The sequence below is a fragment of the Kogia breviceps genome, chromosome 3 (assembly GCF_026419965.1).
Source record: "Kogia breviceps isolate mKogBre1 chromosome 3, mKogBre1 haplotype 1, whole genome shotgun sequence".
Classification (NCBI taxonomy): Eukaryota; Metazoa; Chordata; class Mammalia; order Artiodactyla; family Physeteridae; genus Kogia; species Kogia breviceps.
In genome coordinates this window covers 68,665,113-68,685,326 of record NC_081312.1, presented here as the reverse complement: position 1 = coordinate 68,685,326, position 20,214 = coordinate 68,665,113, and positions in this window count along the sequence as shown.

Genomic DNA, 20,214 nt, shown 5'->3' with positions numbered 1-20,214 from the left:
CCAGGAACAATTCTGCATTATGATTAATGTAGAAAGTTTTTTTAATTTCCAAACTACATAAAACAAATTTTTAAAAAACTAACTCTATTTATTTGTTTATTTATTTGTTTATTTAGGTATAGTTGGTTTACAATATTATATTAGTTTCAGATGTACAACATAGTGATTTAAAATTTTTATAGATTATATTCCACTTAAAGTTTTTATAAAGTATTGGCTATATTCTTTGTGCTCTATGATATATCCTGTAGCTTATTTATTTTATACATAGTAGTTTATACCTCTTAATCCCCGATTCCTATGTTGCCCCTCTCCCCTTCCCTCTCCCCACTGGTAACCACTAGTTTGTTCTCTATATCTGTGAGTCTGTTTCTGTTTTGTTATATTCATTTGTTTATTTTTTTTATATCCCACATGTAAGTGATAACACATAGTATTTGTCCTTCTCTAAGTTCTTTATTTTTAATGCAGAACCAGAATTCAGACTCAACCTCTAAAGGTTTTTCTGTATATCTTAAAAGGTGAAGTTTTTACCTAAATTGGGGATATATTTTTAAATGACTCACCAATTATATTTTCCTGAAATATTTTTAGACTTGTGTTATTGCTAGAAACATGGCAATTAATATCTTGGCCCCTCAGTTTCATTATTTGTAAATGAAGGGGATTAAAGAAAATAATAATAAAATCCTTTCCAATGATAAAATTCATAACGTTCAGATTCCATGAAGAAGTCTACCTAAGGTTGTTAAGATAATGTGAAACTTTTCTAAGGACTAATTCAAGTAGCTGTCTGCTTTATATTATTGCCTTTTAATTTCAAATATTTTTTGATTCTTTGCTAAACAGTGTTTTTTAATTTTTTCAGAAATCAGCACTATTTTTTCCTTTGATGTTAAACAGATTACTTCCTTTCCAACAATTAATTATTTCTATCATAAAAAAACTTTTCACTTAGTGGAATTATTTAAACAGTGTTACATTAATGGAAAACATTATTCTCAGGATTAATTCCTTTGGTATGTACTTACTTGCATTTACGCTAATGCACAACACTGGTTTTTTTTTTTGTGGTACGCGGCCCTCTCACTGCTGTGGCCTCTCCCACTGCGGAGCACAGGCTCCGGACCTGCAGACCCAGCGGCCATGGCTCACGGGCCCAGCAGCCCCGCGGCATGTGGGATCCTCCTGGACCGGGGCACGAACCCATGTCCACTGCATCCGCAAGCAGACTCTCAACCACTGCGCCACCAGGGAAGCCCCACACTACTGTCTTATAGCACCATGCTTTACAGAGCAATTAACAAAATGTGGATTTAAGTTGAACATTTGCATAAATTAAGAAATGACATCACTTTCTCTGAAAGGCCTTCCCTGATTCATCAGCCTAGACCTGATCCCTCTGACACATATTTACACAGCTATATACTTTTCCTTCACAGTATTAAGTATCTAATGTCATATTTCTCTGGGTAGTAATTATTAATATTTGTCTACCCACCAAAGGACCATTGCCTCCCCAGTGCTTGGAATGAATGAATCAATGAAATAATGCATTATTGCTAGACTATATTTCTACTATATTCCACTTATTTCCTTTTTTTTCATCAATAATAAAAATCTATAATCTCCTCAATGATAGAGGTTAGATCTTTTTTCTCTTTAGGACCAACACAGTGCCTGGCATTTAAGGATTAACTGAAGAGAATGGAAGGAAGGGAGGAAGGAGACATAGCTTTAGCTGAAAAGTCTGTGTCATTGCCATGGAGCAGGGTCAGCCAGGGAATCCTGAGCCACCGATACAAAAGGGTTCACCTGGCTTCCAGATTCAGCGACAGTTTTCACTTCTAGTTCTGTCCTCCTTCCTTGCTTCTGTCTTGATTTCTAGGATACAGCCTACCTTTCCCCAGACTCTGGTTCCTCTCACCTCTCTACTTTTGGCCCTCAGTGTCACTAATCAGCCACCTTTCCATAGAAGGTCTCCCGAGCCTGGTTACCACCAGAGAAATCCACCTACTCAAACCTAGCCATTCTGATTTGGTTCAAGATAGAGTCAATGTTTCCAACTTGTTTGCAGGTATAAAAATCATATTTAACTCAAATTCTACATGTTACTTTTAAAGTCAGCTTAGGGCTTCCCTGGTGGCGCAGTGGTTGAGAATGCGCCTGCCGATGCAGGGGACACAGGTTCGTGCCCCGGTCCGGGAAGATCCCACATGCCGCGGAGCAGGTGGGCCCGTGAGCCATGGCCGCTGAGCCCGCGCGTCCGGAGCCTGTGCTTCGCAACGGGAGAGGCGACAACAGTGAGAGGCCCGCATATCACAAAAAAAAATAAATAAATAAAATAAAAATAAAGTCAGTTTAAGCCGAATAATAAGGATTAGAAAGAGGTCCATTATAACTTTGAGCCCACTGAATAGTCTAGATTTGCAAGGCAACCACTGAAGATATTATTTCCCCCTGAGACTATTCTTCCAATATAGGTAATGGCATGCTGGCAATAGTCAAATAAGATAATGTATATCCATTGATGGATTTGTGTATCATCCTAACTAGAGTCATAAAAATTAAAATGTATACTTTAATTGTGAACACATTTTATTTATCTGGGGAAAAAAGTTATTTATAAAATAATAGAATTCATATTATTGGAACACAAATTGCACATGTTGTACATTATCATTTAAAGTAAATCAAGAAATCACAATTAACAGTAGTTCATCCAGGGAGAAATGATTATGGTTGGGGAAGAGGAAGTAGGGAAAGGCTGTCACTTTTTATTTTGTGCCCTCTTAATCATTTTGAAATTTCTAAAGACATACATTTATAACTTTTATTTTTCTTAAATATCAGCAGGAACTACCTAGGTAGAGAGATTATGGAGAATATTTTCAATATCTTCTTTATATTTTTATATTAAGAAACTATTAAAATTCCTTTTAATAAAGAAGGCACAGAATTTTTTTAATTAAGAAGGTGACATTTAAAGGAACAGTGAAGTAATACAACTACCTAGGTATAGATCAGGTACGTCCTGATAATTTAAAATGTGTTTATTCACTGCCTAATGATCTAACATCGAAGACCTAGCTCATATGCCTCCCATCAAAATCCTGCAAAGCAGTCCCAGGCTTCATCAGCATAGAGGTCTCACTGAGAGAGATGTGGCTCCTCTTGCTTCAGGAAAAGAGTTGTGTATGCAGAAGTAAGCACTGGGCCAGGGGTTTGTTATGTGCTATTTATACAAATATGACTCGGTTGTAGTTCTTGCCTCCCAGATACACAGTCTAGTAGAGGAGTAAGTTATAGTAAAACAAATTACTAAAACATTCTAGGACAATTCTATATCTTTCTATACAATTAAAATATTCTAGGTACAACATGCCATGGGTGCACAGAAGAAGGAAGAAGACAGAAGACGTTTCATTGAAAAGATGATCAACATCTTATGATAAGGCTGGAAATCAAACTACTTAATCAGGAAACAGTTCAAAATGTGCTAACCTGAGAGCATGACACTCAAAATCTTCCCCACACTAGCCCCAAGCTCTGTTGCCAACTTCATCTCCTACTGGATGTGCCTATAATTACTATGTTCCTGCCACACATAAAACCAAGGGTCACCCAACATGCCACACACTTTCAGGGGATTCTTCCACTGGTGCTCTTTCCTAGAGGTTGAATGTCCTTATTTCTCCAGTCTGTCAAAATCTTAATTATACTTTAATTATTTTCATCTAAATGCCACCCTACCTGATGCTGCCGACTACAGTTTCTCCCTCCTTCCTCTAATATTTATTGTATTTACTACATGCTAGGCATTGTTCTGAATCCTTTACATGTACTGATGGATTTAATTCTCAAGACAACAATTTTAGAAAAGCATCAATATTGATCCCATTCACAGATGAAGTAACTGATACACAGCAAGTTAAATAACTTGCTCAAGGTCATACAACAATAATGGCTAGTTGGTTGAGAATCAATTGCTCTACAGAGGTGGTGTGGTTCGTTAATACCCATAACAACTCTGTGAAAGTGTTACTCTACTCAATATTCTGTGATAACCTATATGGGAAGAGAAGCTGAAAAAAAATAGATACATGTGTAAATGAATCACTTTGCTGTATACCTGAAACTAATACAACACTGGAAATGAACTCTACTCCAATACAAAATGAAAATTTAAGAAAAAAATTTTTTAAAAAGAGTTACTGCATTCTTCTATTAGAGGAGAGGGAATGGAGGGTTAAAGAGGTTACTAACAAGTCCCCACTGCAATAAGTGTGTGTAGCCAGGATTCAAACCCAGTCAGTTTAACCATCTTGACTGCAACACCCACCTCAGTCCCACCACTACCACAATACTCTCTTTTTACTCCACTTCCTAATTTGATTCAAAGACCTCTTGGAACAGTGACACCTCTCATCTCATTATATGAATGTGGAAACTGAAGCCCAGAGAATTACTCAGGTCTCAATCACAGACCATGTTCTTGTCATCATATCGCTCTGCCTCCCTCAAAAACCTAGGAGGGAGCTGATAATGAGCCACTCCAACAGCTGACCTCCCGCAGTTACCTTCCTGTCCTGGGTGACTGGGCTCTGGCAAGACAGAGCTACGAAAAGAAGGTAGCAGAGGTTAGAGAGGGGGAAGATGGCGTAAGAGTAAGACGTGGAGATCACCTTCCTCCCCACAGATACATCAGAGATACATCTACACGTGGAACTGCTCCTATAGAACACCCACTGAACGCTGGCAGAAGACCTCAGACCTCCCAAAAGGCAAGAAACTCCCCACGTACGTGGGTAGGGCAAAAGAGAAAAAAAAAAACAGAGACAAAGAATAGGGATGGGACCTGTACCAGTGGGAGGGAGCTGTGAAGGAGGAAAGGTGTCCACACACTAGGAAGCCCCTTCGCAGGCGGAGACTGCGGGTGGCGGAGCGGGGAAGCTTCGGAGCCACGGAGGAGAGCGCAGCAACAGGGGTGCGGAGGGCAAAGCGGAGAGATTCCCGCAGAGGATCGGTGCCGACCAGCACTCACCAGCCCGAGAGGCTTGTCTGCTCACCCGCCGGGACGGGCAGGGGCTGGGAGCTGAGGCTCGGGCTTCGGTCGGATGCTAGGAGAGGACTGGGGCTGGCGGCGTGAACACAGACTGAAGGGGTTAGTGCACCACGGTTAGCCGGGAGGGAGTCCGTGAGAAGTCTGGAGCTGCCGAAGAGGCAAGAGACTTTTTCTTCCCTCTTTGTTTCCTGGTGCGCGAGGAGAGGGGTTTAAGCGCGCTGCTTAAAGGAGCTCCAGAGATGGGTGCGAGCCATGACTATCAGCGCGGACCCCAGAGACGGGCATGAGACGCTAAAGCTGCTGCTGCTGCCACGAAGAAGCCTGTGTGCGAGCACAGGTCACTCTCCGCACCTCCCCTCCCGGGAGGCTATGCACCCGGCCACTGCCAGTGTCCCGGGATCCAGGGACAACTTCCCTGAGAGAACGCACCACGCGCCTCAGGCTGGTGCAACGTCACGCCGGCCTCTGCCGCCGGGAGGCTATGCACCCGGCCACTGCCAGTGTCCCGGGATCCAGGGACAACTTCCCTGAGAGAACGCACCACGCGCCTCAGGCTGGTGCAACGTCACGCCGGCCTCTGCCGCCGCAGGCTCGACCTGCATTCCGTACCCCTCCCTCCCCCCAGCCTGAGTGAGCCAGAGCCCCCGAAACAGCTGCTCCTTTAACCCCTTCCTGTCGGTGTGGGAACAGATGCCCTCAGGTGACCTACACGCAGAGGCGGGGCCAAATCCAAAGCGGAACCCCAGGAGCTGTGCGAACAAAGAAGAGAAAGGGAAATCTCTCCCAGCAGCCTCAGGAGCAGCAGATTAAATCTCCACAATCAACTTGATGTACCCTGCATCGGTGGAATACCTGAATAGACAACAAATCATCCCAAATTGAGGAGGTGGACTTTGAGAGCAAGATTATTTTTTCCCCTTTTCCTCTTTTTGTGAGTATGTATGTGTATGCTTCTGTGTGAGCTTTTGTCTGTATAGCTTTGCTTTCACCATTTGTCCTAGGGTTCTATCCGTCCGTTTTTTGTTTTTTTTTTTACTTAATAATTTTTTTTCTTAATAATTATTTTTTGTTAATAACTTTATTTTATCTTACATTATTTTATTTTATCATCTTTCTTTCTTTCCATTTTTTCTCCCTTTTATCCTGAGCCGTGTGGATGAAAGGCTCTTGGTACTCCAGCCAGGAGTCAGTGCTGTGCCTCTGAGGTGGGAGAGCCACCTTCAGGACACTGGTCTACAAGAGTGGAAGAGCGGGCTCTTCCCAGTTCCACAAAATATCAAACGATGAAAATCTCCCAGAGATCTCCATCTCAACACCAAGACCCAGCTTCACTCAATGACCATCAAGCTACAGTGCTGGACACCCTATGCCAAACAACTAGCAAGACAGGAACACAACCCCACCCATTAGCAGAGAGGCTGCCAAAAATCATAATAAGGCCACAGACACCCCAAAACACACCACCAGACATGGACCTTCCCACCAGAAAGACACGATCCAGCCTCATCCACCAGAACACAGGCACTAGTCCCCTCCACCACGAAGCCTACACAACCCATTGAACCAACTTTAGCCACTGGGGACAGACACCAAAAACAACAGGAACTACGAACCTGCAGCCTGCAAAAAGGAGACCCCAAACACAGTAAGATAAGAAAAATGAGAAGACAGAAAAACACACAGCAGACGAAGGAGCAAGATTTAAAAAACCACGTGACCTAACAAATGAAGAGGAAATAAGCAGTCTACCTGAAAAATAATTCAGAATAATGATAGTAAAGATGATCCAAAATCTTGGAAATAGAATGGAGAAAATAACAGAAATGTTTAACAATGACCTAGAAGAAGTAAAGAGGAAACAAGCAATGATGAACAACAAAATAAATGAAATTAAAAATACTCTAGAAGGGATCAATAGCAGAATAACTGAGGCAGAAGAACGGATAAGTGACCTGGAAGATAAAATAGTGGAAATAACTACTGCAGAGCAGAATATAGAAAAAAGAATGAAAAGAACTGAGGAAAGAGTCAGTGACCTCTGAGACCACATTAAATGCACCAACATTCGAATTATAGGGGTCCCAGAAGAAGAAGAAGAAGGGGCTGAGAAAATATTTGAAGAGATTATAGTTGAAAACTTCCCTAATATGGAAAAGGAAATAGTTAATCAAGTCCAGGAAGCACAGAGAGTCCCATAAAGGATAAATCCAAGGAGAAACATGCCAAGACACATATTAATCAAACTGTTAAAAATTAAATATAAAGAAAACATATTAAAAGCAGCAAGGGAGGGCTTCCCTGGTGGCGCAGTGGTTGAGAATCCGCCTGCCGATGCAGGGGACATGGGTTCGTGCCCCGGTCCGGGAAGATCCCACATGCCGTGCAGCGGCTGGGCCCGTAAGCCATGGCCGCTGAGCCTGGGCATCTGGAGCCTGTGCTCCGCAATGGGAGAGGCCACAGCAGTGAGAGGCCTGCATACCACAAAAAAAAAAAAAAAAAAAAAAAAAGCAACAAGGGAAAAACAACAAATGACACACAAGGGAACCCCCATAAAGTTGACAGCTGATCTTTCAGCAGAAACTCTGCAAGCCAGAAGGGAGTGGCAGGACATATTTAAAGTGATGAAGGAGAAAAACCTACAACCAAGATTACTCTACTCAGCAATGATCTCATTCAGATTGGATGGAGAAATTAAAACCTTTACAGACAAGCAAAAGCTGAGAGTTCAGCACCACCAAACCAGCATTACAACAAATGTTAAAGGAACTTCTCTAGGCAAGAAACACAAGAGTAGGAAAAGCCCTACAATAACAAACCCAAAACAATTAAGAAAACGGGAATAGAAACATACATATCGATAATTACCTTAAATGTAAATGGATTAAATGCTCCCACCAAAAGACACAGACTGGCTGAATGGATACAAAAACAAGACCCATATATATGCTGTCTACAAGAGACCCACTTCAGACCTAAGGACACATACAGACTGAAAGTGAGGGAATGGAAAAAGATATTCCATGCAAATGAAAATCAAAAGAAAGCTCGAGTAGCAATTCTCCTATCAGACAAAATAGACTTTAAAATAAAGACTATTACAAGAGACAAAGAAGGATACTACATAACGATCAAAGGATTAATCCATGAAGAAGATATAACAATTGTAAATATTTATGCACCCAACATAGGAGCACCTCAATACATAAGGCAAATACTAACAGCCATAAAAGGGGAAACCGACAGTAACACATTCATAGTAGGGGACTTTATCACCCCACTTTCACCAACGGACAGATCATCCAAAATGAAAAGAAATAAGGAAACACAACCTTTAAATGATACTAAACAACATGGACTTAATTGATATTTATAGGACATTCCTTTCAAAAACAAAAGAATACACATTTTTCTCAAGTGCTCATGGAATATTCTCCAGGATTGATCATATCTTGGGTCACAAATCAAGCCGTGGTAAATTTAAGAAAATTGAAATTGTATCAAGTATCTTTTCCGACCACAACACTGTGAGATTAGATATCAATTACAGGAATAGATCTGTAAGAAATACAAACACATGGAGGCTAAACAATACACTACTTAATAATGAAGTGATCACTGAAGAAATCAAAGAGGAAATCAAAAAATACCTAGAAACAAATGACAATGGAGACACGACGACCCTAAACCTATGAGATGTAGCAAAAGCAGTTCTAAGAGGAAAGTTTATAGCAATACAATCCTACCTTAAGAAACAGGAAACATCTCAAATAAACAACCTAACCTTGCACCTAAAGTAATTAGAGAAAGAAGAACAAAAAGCCCCAAAGTTAGCAGAAGGAAAGAAATCATAAAGATCAGATCAGAAATAAATGAAAAAGAAATGAAGGAAACGATAGCAAAGATCAATAAAAATAAAAGCTGGTTCTTTGAGAAGTTAAACAAAATTGATAAACCATTAGCCAGACTCATCAAGAAAAAAAGGGAGAAGACTCAAATCAATAGAATTAGAAATAAAAAAGGAGAAGTAACAATTGACACTGTAGAAATACAAAAGATCATGAGAGATTACTACAAGCAACTCTATGCCAATAAAATAGACAACCTGGAAGAAATGGACAAATTCTTAGAAATGCACACCCTGCCAAGGCTGAACCAGGAAGAAATAGAAAATATAAACAGACCAATCACAAGAACTGAAATTGAGACTGTGATTAAAAATCTTCCAACAAACAAAAGCCCAGGACCAGATGGCTTCACAGGCGAATTCTATCAAACATTTAGAGAAGGGATAACACCTATCCTTCTAAAACTCTTCCAAATTATAGCAGAGGGAGGAACACTCCCAAACTTATTCTACAAGGCCACCATCACCCTGATACCAAAACCAGACAAAGATGTCACAAAGAAAGAAAACTACAGGCCAATATCACTGATGAACATAGATGAAAAAATCCTCAACAAAATACTAGCAAACAGAATCCAACAGCACACTAAAAGGATCACACACCATGATGAAGTGGGGTTTATTCCAGGAAGGCAAGGATTCTTCAATATATGCAAATCAATCAACGTGATACACCATATTAACAAACTGAAGGAGAAAAAACATATGATCATCTCAATAGATGCAGAGAAAGCTTTTGACAAAATTCAACACCCATTTATGATAAAAAACCCCCAGGAAGTAGGCATAGAGGGAACTTTCCTCAACATAATAAAGGCAATATATGACAAACCCACAGCAAACATCGTCCTCAATGGTGAAAAACTGAAAAAAACATTTCCACTAAGATCAGGAACAAGACAAGGCTGCCCACTCTCACCACTCTTATTCAATATAATTTGGAAGTTTTAGCCACAGCAATCAGAGAAGAAAAAGAAATAAAAGGAATCCAAATTGAAAAAGAAGTAAAGCTGTCACTGTTTGCAGATGACAAGATATTATACACAGAGAATCCCAAAGATGCTACCAGAAAACTACTAGAGCTAATCAATGAATTTGGTAAAGTAGCAGGATACAAAATTAATGCACAGAAATCTCTGGCATTCCTTTACACTAATGATGAAAAATCTGAAAATGAAATAAGAAAACACTCCCATTTACCATTGCAACAAAAAGAATAAAAAACCTAGGAATAAACCTACCTATGGAGACAAAAGACCTGTATGCAGAAAATTATAAGACACTGATGAAAGAAATTAATGATGATACAAATAGATGGAGAGATATACCATGTTCTTGGATTGGAAGAATCAATATTGTGAAAATGACTCCACTACCCAAAGCAATCTACAGATTCAATGCAATCCCTATCAAACTGCCAATGGCATTTTTCACAGACTAGAACAAAAAATTTCACAATTTGTATGGAAACACAAAAGACCCTGAATAGCCAAAGCAATATTGAGAACGAAAAATGGAGCTCGTGGAATCAGGCTCCCTGACTTCAGACTATACTACAAAGCTACAGTAATCAAGACCGTATCTGGCACAAAAACAGAAATATAGATCAATGGAACAGGATAGAAAGCCCAGAGATAAACCCACGCACAAATGGTCACCTTATCTTTGATAAAGGAGGCAAGAATATACAGTAGAGAAAAGGCAGCCTCTTCAATAAGTGGTGCTGGGAAAACTGGACAGGTACATGTAAAAGTATGAAATTAGAACACTCCCTAACACCATACACAAAAATAAGCTCAAAATGGATTAAAGATCTAAACGTAACGCCAGAAACTATCAAACTCTTAGAGGAAAGCATAGGCAGAACACTCTCTGACATAAATCACAGCAAGATCCTTTTTGACCCACCTCCTAGAGAAATGGAAATAAAAACAAAAATACACAAATGGGACCTAATGAAACTTAAACGCTTTTGCACAGCAAAGGAAACCATAAACAAGACCAAAAGACAACCCTCAGAATGGGAGAAAATATTTGCAAATGAAGCAACTGACAAAGGATAAATCTCCAAAATTTCCAAGCAGCTCATGCAGCTCAATAACAATAAAAGAAACAACCCAATCCAAAAATGGGCAGAAGAGCTAAATAGATATTTCTCCAAAGAAGATATACAGATTGCCAACAAACACATGAAAGAATGCTCAACATCGCTAATCATTAGAGAAATGCAAATCAAAACTACAATGAGATATCATCTCATACCGGTCAGAATGGCCATCATCAAAAAATCTACAAACAATAAATGTTGGAGAGGTTGTGGAGAAAAGGGAACCCTCTTGCACTGCTGGTGGGAATGTAAAATGATACAGCCACTATGGAGAACAGTATGGAAGTTCCTTAAAAAACTAAAAATAGAACTACCATACGACCCAGCAATCCCACTACTTGGCATATACCATGAGAAAACCATAATTCAAAAAGAGTCATGTACCAAAATATTCATTGCAGCTCTATTTGCAATAGCCAGGACATGGAAGCAACCTAAGTGTCCATCATCGGATGAATGAATAAAGAAGATGTGGCACACATATACCATGGAATATTACTCAGCCATAAAAAGAAACGAAATTGAGTTATTTGTAGTGAGGTGGATGGACGTAGATTCTGTCATACAGAGTGAAGTAAGTCAGAAAGAGAAAAACAAATACCGTATGCTGAAACATATATATGGAATCTAAGGGGGAAAATAAAAAAGTCATGAAGAACCTAGGGTTAAGAGGGGAATAAAGACACAGACCTACCAGAGAATGTACTTGAGGATATGGGGAGGGGGAAGGGTAAGCTGTGACAAAGTGAGAGAGTGGCATGGACATATATACACTACCAAACGTAAAATAGATAGCTAGTGGGAAGCAGCCACATAGCACAGGGAGATCAGCTCGGTGCTTGGTGACCACCTAGACAGGTGGGATAGGGAGGGTGGGGGGGAGGGAGATGCAAGAGGGAAGAGATATGGGAACATATGTATATGTATAACTGATTCACTTTGTTATAAAGCAGAAAGTAACAAAACATTGTAAAGCAATTATACTCCAATAAAGATGTTAAAAAAAAAAAAAAGGTAGCAGACTCTGTGGGGGATGGCAAGAGTCTAAGACCTGTTATTTATACGTGCTCAAACAAGTGCACATACCTGTACCAAGTTAATCTGTGGGCTACCAGGATAATTAATTTAATGCATGAATAAAATAACATACAGATGTATAAGAGAAATGAGTAAAGATGGCTACTGCTAAGCCAACGCAAAATCGAGAATATGCCCAACACAATGAAAGAGATAAGTTATCATCTGCATGTGCCGCCGTTTCGTGTGTGAGATAAGTTGCAAATCTTTTTTTTTTTTTTTTTTTTTTTTTTTGTGGTATGCGGGCCTCTCACTGCTGTGGCCTCTCCCGTTGCGGAGCACAGGCTCCGGACGCGCAGGCCTAGCGGCCATGGCTCACGGGCTTAGTTGCTCCGCGGCATGTGGGATCTTCCCGGACCAGGGCACGAACCCGTGACCCCTGCATCGGCAGGCGGATTCTCAACCACTGCGCCACCAGGGAAGCCCTGCAAATCTTAACTGATTCTGTCACCCTGTACAAATCATTTTAACTTTTTACCTCTCTTTCTTCTAACATAATGCCTAATTTAAAAAACGGACAGTCTTTAATGATTTCCAAAAAAAAGGATAATTCATTTAATGTCATTTTTATACACGTGAACAGCTAAAAGGAATACCAGTGTTATTAAACTCTCAGAAGTTCTTTAAATCTCTTTTCATCAGACTTTGCATGGATTTACTGCACCTTATGATGCACAAGAGTGGTATTTTACTATTTGTCAGGCGTATTGTTTGACACCTTAATATGAACTCGTTTTAAAATGAACATATGATAAAGTGAGAATGGCTGAATCTTAGCTCCTCAAATACTATCTAATAACATATTCTAGTTACACAAATAATATGAATGTGTGGTTAGGAGAATAATGTAAAATTTTATAGCATCTTAATTTTGCAGAGTACTTCAGTTTATGAAATACTTTCATAAACATTATTTCAATTTGATCATTACAACCCTATAAGATAGAGAGAGCAGGATTCATATTCCAATATTACATTATGTGCGTCTATGTGTGTGTGTTTGTATGATGATTCCCTAGATTTACACAGCTAATAGGGCAGCAAAGCCAGTTGAAACTGCTTTAAGTCTGTTTCCAGGCTCTGTTTATCTTTCTAATGGCCATGATGATTTTTAGAAATCATTTACTCTAATTCCCACATGTTGTAGATGAAGAAACAACCCCAAAGAAGTACAGTGACTAATCCAAGGCTATCGACCAGTGAGTGGTAGTCCCAGAAATCAAAGCCTCTTGCCTTGAACATTTTTTCACTAAACTGAATTAACTCAAGCTGAGGGCATCCTATTATGAGAGAAACTAGATAGTGCTGCTAATTAGGTCAGGCATTGCCTCAGAGTTCTGCCCCAGGGACAAGTCTGGGTGTGACTACATTTTACAATGTCTTGTTGGGCTTCTCCTAATGAGGCTAAAGATACAACTATATTAAGAAAGAAATATTACTGAACCAGCATCCCCTACCCCCCGCCACTACCATCATAAAATTCTAGGCGCTAGCAGCACCTCTATAGCCCTACATAAGTGCAGAGGGAGCCCTCGCTTAAAGAGGTATGGCAAGAAGAAAAGATAAGGCAAGCCTGGAAGGAGGCTAAAAAAAAAGGCAATTGTCTTGGTTGTGCTTACAGAGATCTCATGTGTCCACACAAAGCTAAACGCCCACTATTCAGCAAATGTGCCTGGGCTCACCACTCCCACCACACTCCGCTGCTCCCCAGTTAAATTTACACTCCTGTCCAGCACTGTGGGAATGAGACCGCAGCCTGTCCTATCCGACCAGATGGGTTGAGAGTCTCTGTCAACACCAACACTATTTTGTACCGCTGACTAAAATACTTTCAACATTATTCTTAGTAATTTATTTATTATAGAAGTAAAACTCTGAAAACTTAATAAACTGTTTCTTCAAAGTTACTGGCCTTTTTAAAAGAGTCTTAACCACTATTTTGGGGTGAGTAACAGTCAAGAGAATGTGCTTTGTAATTTGACAACCCTGGAGTTAAATTCTAAACCTTCCATTTATCTGCTATGGGATCTTAGACAAGTTACTGGACTTTGCTAAACTTTATCAACTGTAAAATAACATCTGCCTTTCAGGGTTGTTACGAAGATTAAAGAAGATTATATATTTAAAGCTATTAGCACAGTGCCTGACACTGGATGAACACCAAATAAATGATAACTCGTCTTTATTTTTCCATAAAAAGTATCAGGGTTCACAAAGATATAACGATTTTTGATTTTACAAATGACTGAGGCTAAATATGCCCACTGGGTGGTTAATTGACACTTATTCACTCTTTCATTTGGCAAACACTTCTTGAGAACCTGCCATGTACTAAATGTTATATTTGCTATAATGATGACTAAAACTCTCTCCACTGTCAAGGTGTTCAGAGACTAATGGATATTCAATTCAATTACATATGTTGCTAACAAATTCCTTATGCATCATTAAGCATTTATAAATGTTTGTCTCCTCCCCTACTGAAAGCTGCTGATGCCACAGACTACATCTTACTTGCTCAGCATCACAATACCTACTGAATACACTATCTGGCACTTAGTCAGAACTCAATAAGTATGTACTCAATAAATAAATTGACTTGAACGAAATGAAATCATTGTTCCTAGGAAGCACTTGTTTTTATGATTTAAATATTTAGTTAATATTTTAGATCCATAGAACTTATTTTAAGATTCACCATCTTCTTATGTTACTTCATTTATTCAAATAAATATCTCTTTAGAAAAAATGGGAGTTGATATTATTACATACTATATATATCTATGTAAAATTAACTAATAAAGTTAAATTAGTAAAGAAATTGACACTTTTAATTTGGTAATATAGAAAGATATGAAACTCCATTGTAGGGTATTGGCGTGTTCCAATATTGTAATGGTATAGTGACCATCAATCAAATGACATTCCAAACTGGGTATGGCATCTGTCACCTATTGATGATCTAATTTGATTCTACTGACCTAACTGGCCAAGAAGAGCCCTTTACCCCAAATTACATGAATATCACACTGCAATCTATGGACTCCATTGTAAAGAATGACTTCCCCAGACAGGTGGATTATTCAACAAAGAACTATTCCTGACCATAAACTTACCCCTCAATTCTATCTCTTACAGGTCTTGATCTTGAACGGACTTTTCCTCTTCTTCCCCCAATACCAGAGTTTAATGCAATTTCAGCCAAAAAACTCTGTAGCTGAGAGACTATAATATAACTTTAGTTTTAAAGTTGTGGGTCAATAACACAATTTCTAGGAAAGGGGCTCACCCTCTATTATAAATGTTGCCTGGTTCACTACAGGCAGAGTTCACATACACACTTTACTATGCAAAGAAATTTTTAAAAATTAGAAATTAAAATCCATTGATAAAAGAATATAATTCCACTAGATACCCTGAGCCTCTAGCAATTGATTTCAAGTAGATGCTGCCTGATTGCTACTCACCTTATTTAAATGCAGAAATCTCAACTTCAGCTTGTGTTAATGGCAATCTTATTAGCACGACTGTATGTCCTACATTAGTGACTGTGTTTTCTGCTCATTGTCCATGTTAGGCTAACTTGTTAGGCTCCACTGTGTGGATCATGGGACTGAGGAAATGGTCCCACTGATTCTGGCAACATCTCAAACATTTGCCACTTTCATGTAGATGTTGTGACAAACAGACATATACACATTCTGACTACCTGAGAAAACAGTTCCAGGAAGAAAATCCACAGCTGAATATTAATTTTTTAATAAGAGAAAGGGGGAGACAGAATGAAGATCTGATTGGAGCAAATCCCACAAAATGAAGGCATACCCTTTGGGAGATCAGGCATTCTCTTCTGAAAAACTGATCCCTGATTCTCTGCCATTTTCTATCTTTGTCCCAGACTGAGGGCTTAAACTGAACCTGAAGACTAGAGGCCCAGACTGGTAATGGATTTCTAGGAGTTCATTACATTGATGGTGATACCTGAAGTAGAAAAATGAATTTTAAAACCTTTGTGTTTATTCTACATTATATCCAAATAACTGTAAGTACTTGTTGCACTGAATTCCTCTTTTAAAAAGTGTGTTTCAAGGGACTAGAAGACATGAACCAGACTGTGGGTAAGCATTTGTAAAGCAAAGAAATGGAATACCTGAAGCAAAGAAGAAGTCAAATTCTTAATCCATCGTAGAGTTTTTCCTGGAAGGGTTCCCAGGGTGCTTTATTTGAAGTTTATGTGAAGGCGTGAAGTTTAGCAAGGTTTAGCAAAAACTACAATAAATCCCCCTTGTTATCTTATTTATAATTCTGAACTGCTAAATAACTCTGGTATGGAAATAAAACCCACTGCATTGATGTTCAGTATAAAGTAATGCTAAAAGGCTGTCTTAAATACACCGCAACTATACTCTATTACAAATAATTTTGAATTTCTTAAAAATGCATTAAACATTTTAGTTCATCTGACTTGATTTTGGGGCTTAGGATGAGTCTTTTACTGATTTCAGTTACATTAGTTAATTCCAATAAACATTAATTAAATACTGGACATTTCTTTGCTGGATGCTTCAAGGCCTGTGAACTCCTTGAGAGTAAAAACAGGGCCTTATTTATTTAGTTGAAGAATAAAAATAGTTAGAGAAACTAAATTACCATTCATGGTATATACAGTGGGAGAAATGTAGAAAACAAATTGCTATGCTGTTCAAAGCATGGGAAAATCACCACTGTTTGTGAAAACCAAAATAGGCATCATTGGAGAAGCAGCATTTATATGGGCCCTGATGGATGGTGAAGATTTTGATGGGCACAGAGGCACAGTTAGGAATGTGACAAAACAAGCAAAAGAAGAGCATGGGCTCTGCCCAGATTCCAATTCAGATTCTATTATCAAACAGCTGTGTGGTTTAGGACAAGTCATTTAAACTCTCTTACCTTGATTTCCTTATGAAAAAATGGAGCTAGTAATAATACTTACCTCTTAGGATAGTTGTAATAATTAAGTAAATTATTAGAGGGATGGACTGGGAGTTTTGGAGTTAGTAGATGCAAACTATTACATTTAGAATGGATAAACAGCAAGGTCCTACTGTATAGCACAGGGAACTGAATCCAATCTCCTGGGATAAACCATAATGGAAAAGAATATAAAAAAGAATGTATATATGTGTATAACTGAGTCACTTTGCTATACAGCAGAAATTAGCACAACATTGTAAATCAACTATAAGTCAATTAAATAAACAAACAAACAAACACAAAGTGCTTAGAGCCTGGAACATACTAAGTCCTGTAAAAGAGTTACCTATTAACATTCTGTGTAGAGCAAAGACATGGTTAAAAGAAAATGTGTACAGTGATGAATAACTGGCTGGAGCGAAGGGCAAAAACAGGGGAGTAGTAAAAGATAAAACTAGCAGGATAAATTCTATTGTAGAGAGCATCAAATACCCGAGAGTTTATTCTAAATCACATAGGAAGTATGGAGCCAATGTAGTTTTGTTGCTGTTTTTGCTTTTTGTTCTTGCCTTTAACTGAGGTAGTAGGTTAAATCAGAGTTGCACTTTAGGATAATTAATCTGGCCCTGGTGCAAAGGATGGATTAATGGTGGGATAGACAAGATATGAGGAAAAGCTAATGCAAAAAGCAGACCAGAAGTAATAAGAGACTTAGCTAAGGTTGCAACAGTAGAAATGGAAAAGAGAAGACAGGTTCTCTCATCTGTTCATGATAAAAATTAAATAACTTAGGTATCAGGGAGAATTTTTAAAAGGTTACCAATGACTCTGTTTCAAGTCTAGGAGACTTTGATGTCAATAAATAAAATAGGAGAGTCAAGATAAGCAATTCTCATGCAGTGACGATGAATAGCTTGCCTTTGGATAGGCTGAGTTTAAGGTATCTAGAGGACAACCCACTGGCAATTAAAACTATGTATCTGGAGATGACAATATGAAATTATCTGTATAGAGATAACAGATGAAGAAACAAGAACAGATAAGACTTCTGGGAAAGAGCAGGAGAGAAAAATAAATATTGGGTTGGCCAAAAAATTCATTCAATTTTTTCCGTAAGATGGCTCTAGTAGCACTTAGTTGTCTTTAACTTCATTCAAAACAAGTTTGTTAGATTGTATTGTGACAGCTGTCATATCAGCGTGAGTTAAAAAAAAAAAAACTTATCAAATTGGTGAATTTTTGTGTAGCCATATTAATATTGACGATGGAAGGAAAAAAGCAACATTTTTGGCATGTTATGCTTATTTCAAGAAAGGTAAAAACGCAACTGAAATGCAAAAAAAGATTTGTGCGGTGTATCTTTTGTGACTGATCGAACAAAAGATCAGTGACAGATCAAACGTGTCAAAAGTAGATTGCGAAGTTTCATGCTGGAGACCTATCGCTGGACGATGCTCCACAGTTGGGTAGGCCAGTTGAAGTTGAGAGCAAACAAATCGAGACATTGAGAACAATCAAGGTTGTACCATGCGGGAGATAGCCAACATATTCAAAATATCCAAATCAAGCATCGAAAATCATTTGCACCAGCTTGGTTATGTTAATCACTTTTATGTTTGGGTTCCACATAAGTAAAGCGAAAGAAAACTGCCTGACCATATTTCCCCATGTGATTCTCTATGGAAACATAACAAAAACGTTAAGTTTTTAAAACAAATTGTGATGGGTGATGAAAAGTGGATACTGTACAATAGTGTAGAATGGAAGAGATCGTGGGGCAAGTGAAATAAACCACCACCAAGCACACCAAAGGCCGGTCTTCATCCAAAGAAGGTGATGTTGTGTATATGGTGGGATTGGAAGGTAGTCCTCTATTATGAGCTTCTTCCAGAACACCAAGCAATTAATTCCAACAAGTATTGTTCCCAGTTAGACCAACTGAAAGCGGCACTTGACAAAAAGCATTTGGAATTAGTCAACAGAAAACGCATGATCTTCCATCAGGGTAATGCAAGACTGCATGTTTCTTTGATGACAAAGCAAAACCTGTTACAGCTTGGTTGAGAAGTTCTGATTCATCTGCTATATTTACCAGATATTGCATCTTCAGATTTCCATTTATTTCGGTCTTTACAAAATTCTCTTAAGGGAAAAAATTTCAATTCCCTGGAAGACTGTAAAAGGCACCTGGAACAGTTCTTTTCTCAAAAAGATAAAATGTTTTGGGAAGATGGAATTATGAAGTTGCCTGGAAAATGGCAGAAGGTACGGGAACAAAAGGGTGAATACATTGTTCAATAAAGCTCTTGGTGAAAATGAAAAATGTGTTTTTTATTTTTAATTAAAAACCAAAGGAACCTTTTGGCCAACCCAATAACTCCAAGAATAAGACAGGAAATCCCATTGTATAAGGAGCACAAACAACTAGAAAGTAGGCAGGGACCAATGGCATGCGAAGTGGACAGAGATCAAGTGGGAGTCACCCAGGCCTGATAGTTCCATCAGTTATTTATCACCATCGTATTTGCTGTGGAAGTGATCCCACACCTAACTGAAACTCCACAGCTTTAAGAGAAAAATTAATTCTTCCTTAAGTTGTTATGCTTTTTATTACTTTTTCCTCACTGTGGAGAAATCATAAAAATCCCCTCTGAATGTGAGACTTAACTTGGTCTTAAGTTCACACTCCAAACTTATGAAAATTAAATTATAGAAGCATCTCTTGCATTTATGCTTAAGGACATAGAGACTGCTCCCTCTTCTCTTACTTAAGTTTATTATAAATAATGATGATGGTGATGATGATATCTAGAGAGATAACTATTTATGCCTTGCATCTATCTCTTTTTACAGTCACTGCATATTAACCCTTCAAGAAGAAAATATTTCCTACACCTTAATCTTCTGACTCTTCAATAAGAGGAAGGTTCTCATATCCTCAAAGTAGAAACTGTAGAATTAAAGGAACTTGAAATTGATATAAAAAATCATTTTCTTCAATGAATTCAAGTTGTTATGTGTCAACTTCAATTTGGCATTGGTAACCCCTGCATTCTCTCTATCTCCCTCCTTCTACAAATTCAACTTTTTTCTTGACACTAAACT